Below are 15,725 nucleotides of genomic sequence, written 5' to 3'. Positions count from 1 at the left end.
AAAAAACTTTAAACCATGGCCTGATGTTAGCATAGAATTAATTCCCTGGATTTTGCCCATATATCACAGCTCTAACCTTGTTTAGGGCCAAATTCTAAAAGCCCTTTTCATGCTGAGAGGCACTTTATTCTGCAAACAGTCATACTGAAGTGAAACGGCTATTGGCAAAGTGTGGGTATCAGAATCTGGCCCTTCGTTTTTTCAGGGTTTTTATTTGTAGAAAGAAGCCAAGTAAATACATATTTTTCTATCCACTGGCTAAGTATTGACAACTTTTTAATTATTCATGAGCCTCACAGACTATAAATACCTCCTTCTGAGCAACTATGACCCAATCCTCCTCCTGAGGGACTATAACCAGGCTCGGTTGTGGTAGTACTGAGACAACCCTAGGTCACAGACAGGCCTGTTATGTGGTACCCATGGTCTGAGGTGAACTGCAAAGCTTTTTTTTTTTTTTAAATGAAAGCTGGCTCAAGATCCTGTTTAATTAATGTTTAAAAAGTCAGAGCAGTTTAAAACTGATATGCGTTATTCTTTCATCATAATGATGTGTGATTTGCATTTTTAAGTACTTTATGAATATTAAGTCTCAAAACCCCTGGGAAAGGGAATATTATTGTACCTATTTTACAGATGGGTAAACTGCAGTACTGAGTGGTTAGGGCTGATCTACACTTAAATATTTTGCCAGCATAGCTGTGCCAGTTAGGGGAGTAATTTTTTTTTTTCAACAATATATAGCTATGCTGACAAAAGCCCTAGAGAGGATGCAGTTATACTAGCAAAAACTTGCTTTTTCTTGTATACTTATTTTGCTCAGGGAACTGGTATAAGCTATGTTGGCAAAAGGATTTGTTTGTCAGTTTAGGCTGCATCTACACTAGGAAGTTTTGCCAGTATAGTTATACCAACAAACCTTTTAAACATAGATCTGGCCTAGGTGACTTTGCTCAAGGACACAGGAAATCAGAGACCTTGTTTACACACAAAACTTGCACCAGTTTAATTAGAATTGGTTATTAAAATCAATTTTGTATAAACAGTGCAAATACTGATGAAGAGACTATCAAATCATATTACACCTGGTTTATATCCATTTACTTAAGGTCCATAATTTACCAACACAACTTAAAGCAAGAATTAAACTGATTTAAGTGTCTTCATATTAAGGGCTTGCACCAGTTTGACTAGATAGATTTTTAAATCAACTTAGTTAAATCAGTGTACTTGTCTAGTATAAGCAACGTCCTAGTTTTATGTTCTAACCATTACTGGTGTATTATATGCATTAACAGTGGTTGCAGGGAAAACAACCAAAAAATATTCCAAGCTCCCCATGATTTTCATATATTTTGTTCTAAAATATAATTGTGATGTAAGCTTATATGCATATGTCATTCATGATTCAGAATCTCAGACAGTATTAAAGAGCTGCTTCTGTTTTTTAACCAGAAGCTTGTTATTCAGAGATCGGGTGACCAGATCACCCAAGTCAAATATCGGGACGCGGGGGGAGGGTGACACGGGGGGGGGGGGGGGGGGGGGGAAACCCTTCCCTCCGCAAGCGCTGGAGGGAGGCCTGGGAGACGCAGGGGAAGCGTGGGGCCGGGGTGAGTAAGAGTCCGGCCTGGTCCCGAGCAGGCAGGACTCAGTTGGGTGGTAGGGAGAGGAGGGGGGCGGCCCGCGGTGCCAAGCGGCGGCTGTTCTCCCCCCCGGGCAGCGGGACTCAGGAGCAGCCGCTGCTGCAGCTCCCACTGCCGCGGGGGAGGAAGCGGCCGATGGCCAAGCTCAGCGGCTGCGGCTCTGGCGCCCCCGAACCCCCCGAGCCGGGGCCTGCTGCGGGAACCCAGCAGCGCGCACGCTGCGCCCAGCCCAACCCCTGGCCAGTCGCGTCTGGGCTGCTGCCCAGCTGGTGCTATCCCGTGGCGGCCCCGGAGTGGGGGCAGCAGGCCCCAGCCCCCCCGTCCCGCTCGGGTCCCGCAGGGGAATGAACGGGGCTGGGCTGCCGATGCCTCCGCCCCGGGGCCGCTGCGGGATAGCACCAGCTGGGCAGCAGCCCAGACGCGACTGGCCAGGGGCTGGGCCCAGCGTGCGCGCTGCTGGGGCCCAGCGTGCGCGCTGCTGGGTCCCCGCAGCAGGCCCCGGCTCGGGGGGTTCGGGGGCGCCGCAGCCGCCAAGCGCCATGGCCGGTTCCTCCCCCGCGGCAGTGGGAGCTGCAGCAGCGGCTGCTCCCGAGTCCCGCTGCCCAGGGGGGGACAAAAGCCGCCGCCTGGCCCCGCAGGCCGCCCCCCTCCTCTCCCTACCACCCAACTGAGTACTGCCTGCTCGGGGCCAGGCCGGACTCTTACTCACCCCGCCCCCGCGCTTCCCCTGCGTCTCCCGGGCCTCCCTCCAGCGCTTGCGGAGGGAGGAGGAATGGTGAGCCCGGGGAAGAGGCGGGGATTCGGGGAGGGAGCCAATCGGGGGAGGAGGGGGTGGAGTCGGGGCGGGGGAGGGGTGTGTGCAAGCACTTCCGGGCTCCAGGCTCCGACGCAGTTCCTTGTTTGTCCAGTGTCCCGACCGCACGTCGGTTGGGACGCGGGACAAACAAGGAAATATCGGGTCAGTCTCGATAAAATCGGGACGTCTGGTCACCCTATTCAGAGATAAATTAGACAACAGGCATCCTGGGAACTAGAAGTTAAAAAAAAAAAAAGGCTAAAGAGATCTGAATAGCATCTGAGTTTCCTCTGCAGGACAGCGAATGCAGAAGAACTCTTTGGGCCATTAAGGAAAACACATGAAGGTCTGGCTGTTATAAACAGGGAGAGGGCACTTGTGTTTTTATCACCAAACTGGCAATACATGACTTGCTCACCCCAACGTGACATATTAGTGTGACGGGCTGGATCACAGAAACCCCCCTGGGAGCTGCCAACCGATGTGCCAAGACTACCCCTGTTCCTATTTTCCCTGCCAGCTCAGGACTCCAGCACCCTGTCTTGCTGAGCCAGACACTCCCGTCTGCTCCAACACAGACCCAGGGTCTGAATTACTTGCCCCAAAGCTGCAGGTTTACCTGAAAACAGCTCACAGAAGCGTGCTTGTCTTTAGCACTCAGATGCTCAACTCCCAATGGGGTCTAAACCCAAATAAATCCATAAAGCTTATACAGGGTAAACTCAAAAATTGTTCGCCCTCTATAACACTGATAGAGAGATATGCACAGTTGTTTGCTCCCCCACGTATTAATACATACTCTGCGTTAATTAATAAGTAAAAAGTGATTTTACTAAATACAGAAAGTAGGATTTAAGTGGTTCCAAGTAGTAACAGACAGAACAAAGTAAGTCACCAAGCAAAATAAAATAAAATGCACAATTCTATGTCTAATCAAACTGAATACAGATAATCTGACCCTCAGAGATGCTTCAGTAAGTTTTTTCTCAGACTGGACAACTTCCAGGCCTGAGCACAATTCTCTCCCCTGGTACAGCTCTTGTTCCAGCTCAGGTGATAGCTAGGGGATTCTTCATGATGGCTCTTCTCTCTCCTCCTTTGTTCTCTTCCACCCCTTTATATATCTTTTGCATAAGGCGGGAACCCTTTGTCCCTCTGGGTTTCCCCCCACTGGAAAAAGGTTAAAGATGGATTCCAGTTCAGCTGACATGATCACATGTCACTGCAAGACTTCATTACCCACTTGCCAGCACACACATATACAGGAAGACTCACAGGTAAACCACAGCCATTTGCAGACAATGGTCCTGGTTAATGGGAGTCATCAAGATTTCAAACCACCATTAATGGCCCACACTTTGCATAATTACAATAGGCCCTCAGAGTTATATTTTATATTTCTAGTTTTAGATACAAGAGTGGTACATTTATACAAATAGGATGATCACACTCAGTAGATTATAAGCTTTGTAATGATACCTTACAAGAGACCTTTTGCATGAAGCATACCCCAGTTACATTATATTCACTTATTATCATGTTTTTATAAAACCATAGAGACTGCACAACGTCACAGTTCGATTTTATTACAGGTGGCTAACTAGCATTGACTTCCTGCACTACATCGCTGTGCAAGACTCCAGGACACAGGCCTGGCTCACTTAAAATCACCGCAGCAAACACCACGTTTAATACACGATTTTAGAAACAAACTTCAAGGCAGTCTATATTTCTCCACTGCTCAGGGAAAGGGTTGTTTGTTTGTTTATTATTTATTTTTAAAATATATCACTCATTAACTCTACCAGATCAGAGCCACTCATTCATTCCTCATTCTCTGATCTCTCACTTAAGTCAACTGTTTGGTTTGCACTTTAATGGCCATCAATATACACAACACATTTATACAGATAAGATTTAGTAAGTTATTATTTAGAAAATACATCTGGGTGTCTAAGTAAAGAAAAATTACAACAGCTTTGCAAAACTCCTCTCGCTTGGAGGGGTTTAATGGATAAGAAAAGTAAATATTATACAGCAGACTTAAACTTTAACTGGTCTTATGATTCTTTTGCTTTATTGTTTCCTGTCATCCCATGGGGGGGGGTTGGGAGATCTTTGCCTGAGCTATTAAAGTTTCATGACAGTTTTGCAAGGCTGAGTTATATGCAAATTACAGAAATATTATGGTTTTATGATGTCTTTTAATACACTTAACTGCAACATTTTCATACGGACAAATTGTCAATCTAGTGGTAACTCCAGTCTAGAGATACTTGAAGCATGAACCAAATATTTTTACAAGAACTGAAACTATCCCCATGGCACTGGGCCTGCAATAGATTCACTCTATGTGACTGGCTGGCACTGCATTCCAAAGCAGCTTTGGGATGCACTCTCTTTTTCTCTGAATAGGAATTTAACAAATTAGTGAATCATGCCGCCAATCTGGATTCATAAGAAAGCCATTTGCCTCCTCTCTCATAAAAGACAATGATCTAAAGCAGCAGTTCTCAAACTGTGGGTCGTGACCCCAAAGTGGGTCGTGACCCCATTTTAATGGGATCGCCAGGGCTGGCTTAGACTTGCTGAGGCTCAGGGCTGAAGCCCAAGGCCCACTGCCCAGGGCCAAAGCTGAAGCCCGAGGGCTTCAGCCCTGGGTGGCAGGGCTCAGGTTACAGACCCCCTGCCTGGGGCTGAAGGCCTTGGGCTTCAGGTTTGGCCCGTCCACCCAGAACAGTGGGGCTTGGGCTTTGCCCCACCCCCCAGGGCAGCGGGGCTTGGGCGGGCTCAGGCATCTGTCCCCCCTCCTGGGGTCATGTAGTAATTTTTCTTGTCAGAAGTGGGTTGCGGTGCAATGAAGTTTGAGAACCACTGATCTAAAGCAGTGATACTCAGACCTCAGTGGTTCAGGAGCCAAATTAGCAATCAACATTACCCAAAAGAGCCAGAGTCGTGTGAATTCATTGTTTCGTTTACTATATATATTATTCTCACAGCAAAATGACTGTCCAGTATTATTATTTTATCAACTACAATTGGTTAATAACAGAGTAAAAGCATCTTGACTGGTTAATAATTAAATCACAGTATTTTAACATCATGTGCTGCAAAGTGCCCCAGGAGACACATTAAAGAGCCACTTGTGGCCCTCTAGCCTCAGTCTGAGTATCACTGATCTAAAGACAAATTTCAGCTGATTAAATGAATATTGGGGGGGGGGAGGAAGAGGGGAATTCAGCACCTTGTGGAGAATCTCAACCCCAAAAGTGATAATGTCCTATAGGGGGGAAAGCAAGTAAGAGAGATGGATGAAAGTCCACCCGAGAAAATAACCAGATTGGACCAAATAAGACACACACAAAATTCTTGGTAACACGAAACTTGCCAATTTGCAGAAGCATCATGGCCCGGATTTAACACAATGGCATAGATGCTGGAACTAGGGGTGCTACCGCACCCCCTGTCTTGAAGTGGTCTCCATTATATAGTGTTTACAGTTTGGTTCAATGGCTCTCAGCACCCCCACTATACAAATTGTTCCAGTGCCCCTGCCCAATGGATTGAATTGTTTTGGCAAATCCTCTACTGCTTAATGGCACTTCATACCTACAGCAATGGGCAGAGTTTGGAACACTTATCTGAACGGCCAAGAGAGTCAGATCCTCATTGTATTCCAACCGGCTCTAAGGAGAGAAAGAGCCTTCTTCTACCTTATTGCCAGTCAGGAAGCATGGCCGTGCTTACAATATTACAAACACTTGGTCTCCATGGAAGGAGCATACCTAGTACCAAACACTAGCAACAGAGAACATTCCACTCCCATCCACAATAAGAGAAAAACTCTGTAAGTCTATTACCCTTAGAAAATCTTCCAAGAGACTACCCCACTCAATGAATATCTACCCTTAGCACCAAAAGTCCATGAAAACAGGATGTACCATTAAAGTTTGGGAGGGGTGAGGGTGTCAAAAGAGGGTCTCCTGCTTATTTTTAAATTATTATTTAAAGAGGGAACATAACCCAAGAGCAGAAACATCTAACAAGCCTAGAACCTTATGCCAGGCAGAAGGATCCGCTTTTTCTTTATAAATTAAAGCATGGCCCAAAGACAAACAGCATTCTGCCCCAGATCCAAAATCCCTGCGTTTACAGGTGTTCAGACTCAGGTTTTTTGATTTAGTCCAAATTCTAATGCAAAATCTTAACATTGAGGAACTGAGTTGAGTTGTACTTTCACTGGGGTAAAATCAATGGCCCCTTTAAAAGCCATCAACATAACTGAATGAAGAACTGAGAGCCAGCAGTGTGCCCTAAAAGGGTATCAACAGGTAGGTACACTCACAGCTGAATAATATTTTTACATTAGCAGACAAAAGGTATTTTCCCATTGGACTGCCAACTTCAGTTGATTATCGGGAGTAAAGCAGCATCACTAATTTTTTTTTAAAGATATCAGTGCCCTGAATCAATGTCAAATATTTCCCAATGTTAAAAAAAAATGGAAGTCTCATTGAGGAGTAGAATTTTTACATATTTATTATTATTTTGTGAAAGTTGTGAAATGTGAAAGTTCTACTTTATTATTTTGTGCTAGGCACTGTACAAATACAGAGCAGAGTGACCCATTAAGACATCCCCATTCAGAAACTCATTATTTCTAGACCTGCTTAGCAGAGGGGAAAAAATGGGATGTGAAAATTTGCAATCCAAAAATAATCAATTTCACTAGCATTGTAAGGAATGCTTGGCAATGAAACACTGCAGCCCTACTATTAAATACGAAATGAAAACGGTCAGTCAGTTTATATGGAAGCTGGGGAATGGGGAAGAGGAAAAACATTTAATTCTCTGTACTCCCACTCAGTCTTAATATTCTTTTACAACGCGAATGGCTTGCATTAGTCAGGGTACGTCTGAAAGTACATAATTCAAGCCTTTATTTACAATCATCAATCTTCTTTATTCTGGAAAGATCCCTACCAGGTGGCAATGAGTGCATAAATTGTTAAAGCCAACATTAAGTGCCTGTGCATGGTAAGTCATTTTGCATTTAAAAACATTAGTGCCTTTGACTATTAATGTGGATGGCATATACACCATCATGGGAACTCAATGGAAATTCACTAATAATGTACCATAGAAGTGTTGCCATATAACCCACTTCAGCATAAAGAAGCTGTAAAAAGACATTCTCCAAAGGCACTTTCACTATATAGTATTTTGGAAGGTAGTGGGGCAGAGATAAAAGTACTTACCAACTCTTTCCATATGGATCAAACATTCATGCTATAGCCTCTTCAGGCACTCCAGTCTAGTAACCTATGGAATGTGATCGTCTGACCTTAAGTACACCTCTACCCCGATATAACGCGACCCGATATAACACAAATTCGGATATAACACAGTAAAGCAGTGCTCCGGGGGGGGAGGGCTGCTCACTCCGGCGGATCAAAGCAAGTTCGATATAACGCGGTTTCACTTATAACGTGGTAAGATTTTTTGGCTCCCGAGGACAGCGTTATATTGGGGTAGAGGTGTACTTCCAAATCAGCTGCCCTTTTAAGTACACTATATACTAGTGAGATTTTATACATTCAAATTAAAAGTAAGAGGATGGTCTGGTGGCTCAGATCTCATATTCTACACTACATGTGGACCACAGATTCAATTCACAGTCACTAGACTGCCAGCCAGACTGGCAAAGGGCAATAGTCTTTGCTCCATTTCCATGAGCAGAAAGAACCAACAATGTCACTTCCCAGTTTGGAAATGCGGAAGCAGCCCCAGCTCTATAGCATGCTTCCTGGGACCTGACTCGGGGCTCTGGGGGTAGGGAGCCTTGGTGAGGTAGCAGAAGTGGAGCAAAGCAGCAGTCACACTGCAGTGTGCTCCCCTCTGCACCCCACAGATCTGCAACTAAATTTCCAGTCAGGCATCGATGCTGCTTCCTTGAAAAGTCGAGTCTGCTAAGGTGAAGGGACAACAGGCTAGCTAAGCAGAGACACAAGGCCTCTGCAGATCTCAAGAGATCCACCGATTTAGAGGACACTGACAATTGCCCATTCCATGGTAGTGGAATAGGAGGTCTTTTCACTCCCCTTCCACACCCCACACCTCCAGAAAGAAAGGGACATTGTGAAAGAAATGTTGCAAGCCAAAACTTGGAATTTCCTGTGTTATCCTCAGGGAAAACCCACACAGTGGGGAAGAACCTGGCACTGAGACAGGGAATGCCACAGAAGCAGCCAGAACTGTCCTAGGGAGACACTTCACATTTCAACATGGAACAAGAACCCTCTATGGATAAGAGCAGTCCTGGTATAGTTCGGGTGGAATCTCAGAGAGCCTTCTGTGGCCATGACACAGAGTTTTGGAGGAAGTGAAGGTGGGTGAAGCGGAGAGGGAGAAGAAAAATTAGAAGCAGGTAAAATAGTTCTCACAGACGAACCACAGTACATGTGCACTAACCCACTAAAGAAAACAGCACGCCACAAAAAAGTATGTTGCCCTGCTATGAGACTGGGCCTTCATACAGTCATTCTCTGCGCATGCCCATACAGAATCGTTCATCTTACTTAGAATGAAACCTCCGAGAGGCACAGCTGCCAACTACCTATAGGTTCAGTACAGCGCCAAGTTCACCCACCATGCTCACTAAATAATACATCATTATACACTCATGCACACGCACTCTATGCATTGGTGACCGACATTTTTATATTTAATCAGCACAACAGAGAATAAAACACATTAATTAAACATATAATTAGAACTTCAATGCAGCAGCAAAAAAACTTGATAAAGTATGGAAGCCAAGATTACACATGCACACCCCATGCATACACACACTGAGCCCTTGGTATTTCTCTGTGAAATAGGAAAAGCAGAACATCTTGAAATGTAGATTCAGATTTTAACTTTTTCCACAGAAGTGGAAGAAAACGAGAAACACCACTGCCGTTAACCAGAGCGGCGTGCAAACTCACTCAAGCCAGCCTTGCAAAATTCTACTTGCCCAGGCACCCAGGGCAAGCAAAATGTCATTGGTGCACTTTTAATGACAATTTTGCAAGGCTAAGCTTAAATATTTGCAGGAGGTGAAGGTTCAAATAATGACCCCAGGTTCTGATACCACAGTGATGGGCGAAGAAACTACCTAAAAGAGAGGAGAGCAAATCTAACTCCTAGATTTATGCTATCACACATAATGCGGGCTCCACTGTCCCTAAACACTTCTCTTACCTACTTTTGAGCTGGAGACAAAAGGATTTTCTTCTTTTTTTCCAAACTGACCGGACTCTTGTAACTTTTTGGGTCAGCTCCACAAAGGACGCCTTGCTGCCAACAGTATTTTGTCTTTGTGCTCTTTTTACCCCAGGGAGTAAAGGGCAAAACACTGGATTCAGGAGGGATGGTGGTTGCAGTACACGACGCAACAGGCTGGCTTGCAGAGATGTTGCACTTCAGCGAGATTTCACTGCAAATCCTTCATTCTCAGTGTCGATAAAACAGGCGGGAGAAGGGTAGACTTTTTTAAATTGCAAAAATAATAGTTTGCTTTAGGGGGTATTCTGTGGGCGAATTTATGGCTCGCCTTTTTTTAATACAAGCAATCAAGATCGACGTATAAAAAAATCCAACTGCAGTCAGATCAGACGTGCCTGGTTTTCCTGGAAGAAAGAATGCGGCTTATATAAAAATGGCAAACAGGAGAAGAGAACTTTAAAAGTTTCCTCCGTCCCAGTGCAAATTTGCTAAGTACAAATTCTGCTTGTCAATCCCAGAACGGCACAGGAAACTCCAGTCCCCCTCTGCCCAGGGAGGGAAAAGCGGCCATCCAACCACTGCATTCCGGCCTCGGAGGAAAGTTACTGATCTCAATGGATTGCTCTCACACACGAAGTATTTCTTTTTTAAAAAATTGCCTTGTGCAAAATCAGGTTCCTGATCTCCCCAGACCTCAGGGGCTGATCTCCCATTAATGCAGGAGACTATCCTGCAAAAAGAGATCAAGCCCAAGCAAAGCAGCTTCTCTCTTCCCTTTTCCTTCTTCCGACTCTCTCTCTGTCTCTCCCCCCAGCTCGGATTCCCGCTGGGATTGTGAGTATGTTATGAGAAGAATGCAGGAAGCACACCTCCTCCACCTCCCCCTAGCAGGAGCTTTCCCAAGCCACACTGCAGCCCTACTGCTGGAGCCTCATCATCAAGACACCCAAAAGGAAAATCCCTCCGAAAGTTGAGCTGAACAGAGTCCAGACTGCAAAGAGCAGTTTCAGTGTGTTGTAGAACTGCAGGAGGAGCCAGGAGAAAAGGAAAGCCGTCCCAGCCACTCTTTTTATGTCTATTGGACAGCCCCATCTTCGGTGCAGTTTTCTGTTGGCTGACTGGCTTGTCAGTCATGCCACACACGTTTTAAAAAAACCAGAAACCCAAGACAAGCTTCTATTGTATTCTTGCTGGAGCAGCAGGGAGACTTAACTCTGAACCTCTAGTCTCAGGAGAGGTGTAACCAGGACTCAGTGCCCCTGCAGGAAATACTGTAAGGAAAATGACATCTGTGGAAGAACTTCAGCCCCCTGAAAAAGCTAAAAGCCTGTTTTAATCTTGAGGAGGAAGGGGGGGGAAATAGAACCAACCATCTCTCCTGAATTCCTTAAAATACCTTTCAACAAATTGGAAGCAGTAGCACCAGAGATCGGATATCTTGTTTTACCTTGGTCACCTGAATCATCTGGCTTGCAATTCTACGGAAGAAAATCAAGTTAAATGTGTCCACAAACTTTGTAGTGTAATAGTTGGCCCTTTACCTGTAGTTGCTACTTGATTCACATTGGTAAAGAGCTTTGAAGGTGAAAAGCACTGTGAGCTATCATTGTGCACCGCTCATGCACACTCTGGCGCTACGCTTTCTATATAAATATGAGTCTATATACACAATCCTATTTAGATACTAAGATATACATTTTAAGTTGTAAAATATATTGACCACTTGGCACTTGTAAAAGCACTCAGATCATTGGATAAAAAGTGTGATGACTATGTGTTTTATTTATTTTATTATATATTATAAAATATATACTTCAAGCTGTAACATATTTTTACAACTTGATATTTGTAAAAGCACTTTGAGACCACTGGATGAAAAACACAATTATTATAAAGCATTTTTCATCCAATGATCTCAAAATGCTTTTACAAATATCAAGCTGTAATGTTACAGCTTGAAGCATATATTTGAATATATAAATATGATTTATATATAAATATGACTATATTCATAACATATTTTATTATATATACTTGTTTACATACTTATACAAAAAACATTGCATGTAAAATTATATAATAATAAATAAAAAATAGTAATTGCACTTTTCATCCAATGAGCTCAAAGTGCTTTTATAAATATTACTTTAAGCTTCACAACATCCATGCAAGGTAGGGAAGTAATTGTGATGTTATAAAAACAAGGGATGTTCTTGCGTATGTGCATTTGTGCAGTTCTTACTCACAGATATTTAATAAATAATTATATATATATATAGGCCTAATCCAGCCTTACTTCAATGCAGAAGGAAAATCAGCATGAATTCAGTGGGACAAGTCACTGGGATGAAGTCAGTCATATGCGTAAGTGTTTGCAGGATTAGGCCCCACATTTTTAAAACGCCAAGCCAATTCAGCATAACTAAATGGGATAACACCAATTTACACCACATGCAGAAAATAATTGAAAGCGTGGAAAAAATAGATGATAAAAATCAGGTAAATGCATTTAAGCAGGACATTTTAAAGGATAAGTCCCCTGTACTAAATGTTTTACTCAAAAATAAAACTATTAAATATTCTTCCAGAGCCCAAACCTGCAAGTTCTGCGTGTCTAAAACCCCCATTGCCCTCCCAGAATTGCACCTGAATGATAGATTTGAGAAGAGGGTATGCTCCATGCCTTCTCTAGACTTGAATATTTATCCCCAAAACAACCACGATATTGTCAACTCTCACGATTTTACAAAGTCTCATGATTTGTTTTTTCTTAAAAATCTCAGCTCCTAGAATCATGTGATTAACTTAAAAAAAAAAATAAGGAAAGGAAAGATGAAATTCTAAGGACGCTTCTTTCTAGCCCTCCTGGTTGCAGAGTTAAGCTTAAAAACACAACCCTCACCGTGCCTTTCAAAAATAGAAGACAAAGAAAAAGAACCCAAATGTAATATTTCCAAATCTCATGATTTTTAATCCAATCTCATTATTTGGGGGGCCCTATCTCATGGTTTTTCAACACTTGGGATTGGCAATACCACAACCATTGGTGTAGTTGTATGCAAACCTCTAGCATAGTCAAGCAAAGCTGCTATTGGCACCAGTGCTGGAGCTTGAAACGGGTAAGCTCCACTGGTGCAAATAGCAGCTTCATCTGTCTATGCGAGGGGTCCACTGCACCCCTTCCCTGTTCAGGCCAAATCCCCAATCCAAACAGGGTCTGGGATAACAATATGGCCCCTCCTCTCAAAGGGACCTTTTGGGTAGCAGAATATTTATATACAAACTATTTCCTTGCCTTTCTCACAATTCACCTCCTCCTTTGTTTACGTACAATAAACTCTAATCCTTTGTTTGCCACATCACTTCTCTGTGAGGTCATTTCATTGTCTGCAAAAGCAGGATGGAGATTACTGGGGTGACTGTTTATTTGTTTTGTGACTATCTCTTTCAGTAACTTGCAACTTCAAGAAAGAATAAGATGAAAAAGAAAAGCGGGAAGAGGTCTATCCCCCATGGCAATTCATCTCCCTGATTTTATATGTTTATACTTGCACCACTGAATAGCTTCATTTACTTTGCAGGATCAGGCCCTAAAGTAACACCAATTTCCAGAACTACTCAGCAAGCAGCAATTTCTATTGGCCACTGGTCAAACCGTGCTGCTTGCATTATAAAATTTGTCCAGTAAACGATATTACTGCATGAGGGTTTTTTTTTTAATTACGGGGGACAACTAATGTAAAAACAGGGACAGGAGTGCGGTCACAGGGTCAAAAGAAGGGAACCTGACGGGGACACCGAGCAGAGAACCCCGGACAGCGCCCACTGCTCCTCAAAGGCGTCAAGGGAGCCAGTGGACGCCGCCCAGAGGAACTCTGCCCGGATATGTGAACGGACAGAGGATCGGAAACAGGCCCCACAGTCACAGGAACCTCCATCAGCCAACCTCCTCTCCCTGGTTTTATAGATGGCCTGTTTAGCCAGGGCCAAGAGGAAGTTGACCAGGAGGTCCCGTGACTTTGTGGGGCCACGGATAGGGAGTGCATAAATGAGAAGGTGAGGGGAAAAGTGTAACCAAAAACGTAACATAATGTCGGTGAGGAGCCGGTGTAGGGGCTGCAACCTGGCACACTCTAAGTAAACGTGAGCCAGGGTCTCCCTCACGCCACAGAAAGGACAGGTGTCCGGGACAGGGGTAAACCGCGCCAAGTACACGCCCGTGCTCACGGCCCCATGAAGGAGCCGCCAGCTGATATCCCTGGCGGGCCTCGGGATCAGGGTGGAATAGAGGCTGGCTCACCGGGGCGTCTCACCCTCGACAGGTGGTAGAACGTCCCGCCACTTTGTATCGGGGCGGGACACGAGGGTGAGGAAGTGAAGAGTGTGGAGCACGAGCGTGTATAGATGTTTCCTTGGCGCGGTCAGGAAACGGACCGGCTGCAAGTCGTGCAGCCGGCTCACGGAGAAGGGGCGGGGAGGCCGCCAGGCGTCCGGCTTTCAACCGGGACCCTAGCAGCTCCGGTCAGCACCATTGACAGGGCCGTTAAAACTCCAGGGTAGGCAGGGAGCCTGCCTTAGCCTTGCTGCCTTAGGTAAGCGCCACCTGGTATGAGCCTGAACCTCAAGCCCCCTGCCCCAGGTCGGAACCCCCTCCTGTACCCTAACTCCCTCCCAGACCCTGCATTCCCACCCACACCCCAACCCCAACCCCCTGCCCCAGCCCTGAGCCCCCTCCTGGAGCCTGCACCCCAACCCCTTCTCCAGTCCTGATCCCACCCCCACACTCCAAACCCCTTAGCCCCAGCCCGGAGCTCCCTCCTGCACCCCAAGCTCCTCATCCCCAGCCCCACCCCAGAGCCTGCACCCCCAGCCGGAGCCCTCACTCCCTCTCACCCCCTGCCCCAGCCTAGAGCCCCCTCCCACACCCTGAACCCCTCATTTCAGGCCCCACCCCAGAGTCCACACCCCCTCCTGCACCCCAACCGCCTGCCCCAGCCCAGTGAAAATGAGTGATGGTGCGGGAGAGCGAGTGAGCGACAGATGGAGGGGGGCTGGTGTGAGTTGGGGGGTGCCTCGGAGAAGGGGCAAGGCCTTGGGAAAGGGACAGGGCAGGGATGTTCCGGCCCGTCCCTCCCCCCCACTTCCTCCCCAGAAAAGGAGAGAGAGCTGGCTCGGACCGGGAAAAGCTGCCTACGGCACCTGGGATTCCCAGGCAGTCACCCATCCAAGTACTAGCCAGGCCCGGGATGGTTTACCTTCCGAGATCGGACGGGATCGGGGGCGTTTGGTCCGGTATGGCCGTAGGCACCCGGCTCCGCGCCTCCTCGCCCGCTTTCCCCGCCGACGCCCGGGCCTGCCGCACGGTGAGCCCCAGGTCGGACTGCCCCGTGCGGCAGGGCCCCCAGCCCAACCGCCTGCCCCAGCCCAGTGAAAATGAGTGATGGTGCGGGAGAGCGAGCAACGGATGGAGGGGGGCTGGTGTGAGCGGGGGGGGGGGATGCCTCGGAGAAGGGACAGGGCAGGGATGTTCCATTTTGTTCTATTGGAAAGTGGGCAGCCCTATACCTCATCCACTTTGTCTTGTCCTATTCAGGTCAGTTCAGTGGGACTATTATTCTGAGGAAGGACAGCCTGATGTGGCCCTTCACCTTTTAATTGCTTTATCCACAAGACTTTTATTTATATATGTTCACAAATCTACTATAAAAATAATCTGGAAACAATTTCAGGAAAATAAAACAACCCTCCCCCAGAAATTCCAAAAGCCTGCACATATAAATACACAATCTTTTTTCTGTAACTGATGCTCATTCGCTGGAAAATTTTAGCAAAAACAAATGTACAAACACATGTAAACAATTCATTAACATTCCCACAACATTACAGCTAGAACAGGTAAACAGAGGACAATATATGCCAGAAGTTATGGTGAGGAGTGTGATGAAATATACAGCTATAGCTGGATTAAAGATTTATAAATAACCCTGAAATATATGATCCCACCACATAACTGC

At 45.6% G+C, this 15,725-nt stretch overlaps 1 protein-coding gene and 1 non-coding gene across 6 annotated transcripts in view; both read right to left on the bottom strand.

Moving 5' to 3' along the window:
• AMOT (angiomotin) overlaps positions 1–15,725 on the bottom strand; it is an 87,964-nt gene that overhangs the window by 55,179 nt on the left and 17,060 nt on the right. For 2 of the 5 annotated variants that reach the window (XM_005291802.4, XM_042851050.2), the window contains exon 1: positions 9,692–10,724. The exons of 2 other annotated variants lie outside the window; for them this stretch is intronic. The gene's annotated coding sequence lies outside the window, so the exon portion shown is untranslated. Of the gene's footprint in view, positions 1–9,687; positions 10,754–15,725 lie in introns of those variants that run through there. One more of the 5 variants, XM_024106772.3, reaches the window with a different exon arrangement.
• Positions 14,899–15,017, bottom strand: LOC112059811 (5S ribosomal RNA). Its single transcript, XR_002889084.1, has one exon. It is a non-coding gene; the product is annotated as a 5S ribosomal RNA (ribosomal RNA).

This window comes from Chrysemys picta, chromosome 9 (assembly GCF_011386835.1).
Source record: "Chrysemys picta bellii isolate R12L10 chromosome 9, ASM1138683v2, whole genome shotgun sequence".
NCBI lineage: Eukaryota > Metazoa > Chordata > Testudines > Emydidae > Chrysemys > Chrysemys picta.
The sequence above is the reverse complement of the archived record's forward strand: the minus strand, read 5'-3'. Positions and strand labels throughout refer to the sequence as shown.